Here is a 6000-nt window from a genome sequence, read left to right as displayed (position 1 = left end):
TTTGAACCTCCTCCTGGCCGAAGATGAAGGCCCAAAACAGGATATTTCTGAGACGCTGTGTTGCTTTGGCCTGTCACAGAAGCCGTTGTTTCAGTAGTCCACACTCTCCCCTGTGTAGACACTTTCTGTGGAGACCTGAAACCAAGATGGCTACCGCGGATCCTGAGGCAAAGGTCACCCAGGCTGGGTGGACACCTGTCCTCTGGCCAGGAAGGTGCACAGTTGTCTGGAGCCTTAAATGGTGCTGCCTCAGGAGCTCTGTGGCTCTCGCCTGTCCCAGAAGCTATTAACCTCTGTAGTCCACACTCTCACCTGCAGACTGCCCGCCCTGGAACAAAGGTGGCTCCCGCAGAACCTGAGGCAGAATCCTCCTGGGCCGGGCAGACACCTGTCCTCTGGCCCTGAAGGTGGCTGGTTGTCTGGATCCGAAAATGGCACTGCCTCAGGAGCTCTGTGGCTCTCGCCTGTCCCAGAAGCTGCTAGCCTCTGTAGTCCACACTCTCACCTGCAGACTGCCCGCAGCGGAGTCCCGGAACCGAAAACATTCTTTCCAGTCAAAACTTCACAGTACTAAATATGTTGTAATTTTATCTCAAGGTCCTTCATCAATGGGGAAATGTTTCATTCCACAAATTAGGAGTGAATCTAATCTTCCCAGTCCTTCAAACATCAAATACACCTTTCATCTCCTTTCTGGTATCTCAAATTCAGAATGTTTTTGGTATTTTTTTATTTTTTTATTTTTTGGAATTTATTGTTTGTGAGTTTTGAGTTTTTTGGAACTTCTCTGTTTTTTTAATAAATACAGGAAAAAAATATTAGTTACCTTTGGCTGTGATCAAATCTTTAACTGGGAAGAGATTCAGTCAAACTTAAATTTGGAGAGGGTGTGATCAGCTCTTGCCTAGATGGTAACAGGGGGTGCAGAAGTGTATTGTAGCTGAATACTCACATCTCACTTGACAAAGCAGGAAAGAGAACCGTCTGACTTCCCTTCTGCTATGTTATTTTCCTTTCCTTCCTCAGTTCAGACACCCCACACAGTAGACAGATACTCAGATCAACAATTTCCTTATCCCTTAGTTAATACCCTGTGGAGGAAGCCCTCACAGGTACACACAAACGTGTGAGTTACTAAATGACTATGTATTTAATTCAATGACGTTAAATAGTTTTATACAACCCATCGTTGAATTCAAACAAGTCACATGTCCAGTAGTTCTGAGTTTACTTTCCACCAGTCATTATTTTAATATTAATAGCAGCAAGAATGCTGCTCACATCTATTGTGTAATCAAGTCATCACATCACATTACATCACCAAATCCCAGTCTATGAGTACCAACCATACCTACTCTAACCTGAACTCTTGGAATAGTGTGAAATTTGCAAGTGACAAGTTGAATGGTGGCAACCATCTTACAAAGGTATGCATAGCCTTCCTTAGTCACCAATATCAACTTGGGTTTTAAAAGCATTTTTCTCACATAAAATTTATGATATTGTGATTTTGAAAATATTTATAATATTTTAATTATCTAATTTGCTGAAATGGAAGCTTAAGGTTTCTTTAGAAAGCCAGTTGTGCCAGATGGTATTTTGATGGGACAACCCATGAAGGAGTATTTTCCTGAGGAATTTCACATAGGTGAAAGGATGTTTCCCTAAGGCAGACACATGAAGGGACATATGATGAATGATTCTTCATTAAAGGACACACATGCATTGATCTGCCTTACACTGTGTAGATGAGCTCCAATTGTGATGACTCCACAGAGAAATGCACCAATAGACTTCTGGTGGTGTTGTGATGGCTTCTTGCTGCTTCCGTGGACTTGGGCCAATTGGCAGAATGATATCAGTTGATACAGACTCATATAGAGTTTTGCTAAGACAGACTCACGTGCTGAGACATGTGGTGAGGCAAGATCTTTGGAGGACTAGGAGTGAGTATAAACAGTATAAACTGTGTGAATGGGGCTTCCTTGCATAGTTAGCTTTGCAGTGCTTCTAGTTCTTCCATCTTTGCTGGTCTTCACTTCACTGAGAGAAGCACAGCCAAGAATTTCTCCTAATATTCCTGGTGAGCTTGGTTGCTCCTGCTGTCTCCTGCTGATTCAGCAGAGACATGGCTGTTTCTGCTAGATGATTTCACCATAGTTGATACATGTTTGCTATCCTGACACTACTGAACTGGACTGTGGGTATATTCATGGGGTATGTATGAGTGGACTGAGCTGCTGCTGCTGCTGAATTCTATGAAATGCACTGCTTATTTCCTGACAACACAGATGGGATTTGCTCTGAAGAACAATTTCTAAACAGGTCCACTTCCCTTATATCTTAATAATCTTTCTTTTCTACTAGCTCTAGTGGGTGGTGGACTAGAAGGGCAGTTAAATCATTTAAGCACCATTATTAAAATTAAGGTTAAGAAAAATTTGAGCCTACAGTTTTCTGATAAGAATAGCATAGACATGACCTAATAAAGGATTTTTAATATACTATATGAATCAACAGAATTATTTGGAAAATATTTGTAATATTTTCTATTCGTCCTGTAACAACACAACACAATTAGAGTGGAGTGATGAATAGAAATTTGTTATCTTAACTCTGAAAGTAAGAAATATAAGATTCAGAAACGTTGGTCTTTGCAGAGACCAGTGCAGCTCTGTTATCTGGATTCTCTACATGTACTTTTGAATCCTTCACTTTGCCTTCTCCCCATGTCTGTCACTGTTTTCCCTTGTCTGATAAGAACATCAGCCATGTTGACTTAGAACTAATTCTAATTACCTCATTTTAACTTGATTCTCTCTGTAAACACTTTATCACCTAATAAAGACAAATGTGGAGATAATGAAGCATTAATCCTAAATAGAAACCTTACTTAAGTATATAATTAACTAGTATACTGAGTAAATGATATATAACATACATGAGTATGTTTATATTATAGTCAAATACGTTATGTTATTTTACATGTATGTGTGTGTGTATCTTTTTGAGTGTATGTGTAGTATATGTATGTGTAGAGTAGGTATGCATGGTATGTGCACATATCTATATAGGGATTCATGCCTGTGTGGATGTGTGAATGGACCATAGAAGGATCAGGTATTAGCTTTGTCGTTATCCCCCATATTGTTTTGAAAAAGATTATCTCATTAATTCCAGAGCTAGGCTGGCAACTTCTAAGCCCCTGGATCTTCCTATCTCTATCTTGAATAGTGCTTTGGTTACAGTTGTATACAGCCATGACAGAGTTTTTACATGGATGCTACGTGAGGTAAGAACACAGGTTGTTATGCCACATTCCTTTGACAGAATCTTATATTGACTTAGACAGTGGAGGTTATAATAGTTTGGATAAATCAACACAGTTATTTATGTTAAAGCTTTTCATCTAAACCTTTGTCTCTAAATATCTGTAAACTGAGATCTAGAAAAACATAATTTTTTTGATCCTGCTTTACAAATTAGAATAATGACTGAGAAATGGTAGCACTGATACTCCAAATTTAGACAGTTTGGAAGGAGTGAATACGAATGTATGTAACCTAAATGTAATCAGCAGGTTTTACTTTATGTAATATTCATATACATACATATGATATAATATAATAATAATTAAGAAGAAAAGTCATAAAATTCAGAGGGAGTAGGAGGTAATGTGCAAATTTAGGGGGCAATATAATAAAAATTATGTAAAATTAATACTCAAGTATGAACTTTTAAACTAGTAAATAAACTAACATTATTTAAAGAGAATATTAGGATTTTATTCTATTAGTATTATATATTACCTATAGTTTACACTTAATTATTTATCAGCATATATAGCTTAACTAAAATTAAATGTGTAATGTTCCTATATCTAAATAACATTATCATTTAAACTTTTACTTTAGCAAAAAATATTCTCATATCTAAGAGTATGTGGTTTTATGTCATATATTTTCCCATATACTTACTGTGATATTATAACTTAAGGAATTAATGAATGGAAGAAATATTAATTTTGTGAGTAAAATAATGTCTTAAGAAACTACTGTCAATCATATAATAATTATTTTACAAACCACATGAGCACTGATCTCCATCAGACTGAGATAGCATTGAGCTATTACTGAGCATTTACTCTAAGACTGATTGATCTTTTCTATAGGATTAATTGATCAGGGCCACAGACAAGACTAGAAAGCTGACTGTTACATTGAGTCAACGTCACACAGAGCATTTATGCCTCAAATCCACAACATCTTTGCCAAGTTATTTCCCAATCAGGATTTAGGTATACGGGACTTTCTTAGGAACATGTTTCTGTTGTATGTTTATTCTGTTCCCATTGGTTGGGATATTCAACTGTGGTGCAGGCCTTGCCTTGACTAAAATTCATGTCTTACCTTGTCAACTAGGATGTCAGTTACCCATGCATGTGATTATTTCTGTCAAGTAGATGCCAACTCCCAGGGAGGTGTGGGAAACTAAAACTTTACTCAACTATTATTCATAATGGAAATAATATTCCAAATGGCTTTTTCCATTGGTGCATGTGCCTTACTTATTTTGGGATCCATACCAGGGTCAGCTCACCATACACAGGTTCAGAAAGTACTGCCAGGTGGTTGGGTTGGGTCCAAGCTTATTGTAGCTAACTATTCAAAATAGTCCTAACTGACCTCTATAGTGATTGGTTTCCAAGAAAAGGAAAGCACAGAATATAACAAAATATGCAATCATCTCCAGTATGAGAAAGTTTCCTAGGAACAGTACATGGTTTTCCATTTGCCGCAGACCCTCTGGGCCCCTTTGTCTGCGTGGAATGGGTCTCTAGTCATGGATGGGCAAAGCATTGGATGAATTTGACAGACAGACGCACACAGGAGAGGTTGTGTTGGATCTGAATGTAATGTCAAATTGAGCATCAGATTTTTTTTTTTTTTTTTTTTTAGGTTTTTCGAGACAGGGTTTCTCTGTGTAGCCCTGGCTGTCCTGGCACTCACTTTGTAGACCAGGCTGGCCTCGAACTCAGAAATTCGCCTGCCTCTGCCTCCCAAGTGCTGGGATTAAAGGCGAGCATCAGACTTTTAATGCAGAAGACAATAAGGAAGTTGGGTGATACACCAGCAAGGTACAAAGAGGTTACTGGATTCACATAAAATAGAGTAATGCAAACACAGAAGGTCTAACAGGAACCACCTGGGATAGAATTCATATTTAACAACTGGGATCAACAAGGGCTCCACCTAAGATTCCCTTAATCTTAGAAGCCTGGGTCAAGGGCTTCATGCCCTTGCCATAGTTCCTATTTTAGTCTATTGTATAGTCCACCTTCCCCTTAGGCCATTGTAAATACATGTGTATGGGTGTAACTCAGCTATAGTCTTAGAAGCCAGGTGTGAGGTCTTTACTCTCCTAGGGCAAGGGCTTTCACACCCAAGTCATGGTTCTAACTAGGGGGTTCCGTTCTAGCTAACCATCTCATGAATAATGCAATACTCTAAAACCACAGCCTGATCTACTTCCTAAACCATTTTAAATTCCTGTATATGGGTGTAACTTGGCTTTTATTCTAAGTGATAGTGTAATACCAGAGGCTATTCTCATTAGCAACATTCTTACTGAATTTCAAGCCCATGGTCTTGCTCAAGGACATTCTAGGACTGTTGGAACACTGGTGGAAGGCTTTAGCTATGTCAGAATACAATCTTAAAAGGCACTTATAATAGGATAATACTGAAAGAGAGCACGTGGATCCATACACTAGACTAACGCGGNAATGGAAAATTAATGTATGGGTTAGAGAGAATGCCAGACTCCAGGAGGAGAGCTTCCTTGAAACTCTTTTTGCCTCATGAGGAGCTTTTAGGCTTCCTGGTCTGACAAGCTGACTCGACCGGAGTGCCGTGGCATCCTTTTAACATTAGACATGTAGTAGTTACTCAGTCCTTACAATTGTAATCAAAAGAAACTATCAACGAAAATGTGACACTT

This window comes from Mus caroli, chromosome 3 (genome assembly GCF_900094665.2).
Source record: "Mus caroli chromosome 3, CAROLI_EIJ_v1.1, whole genome shotgun sequence".
Classification (NCBI taxonomy): domain Eukaryota; kingdom Metazoa; phylum Chordata; class Mammalia; order Rodentia; family Muridae; genus Mus; species Mus caroli.
Note: the sequence above shows the minus strand (reverse complement) of the source record.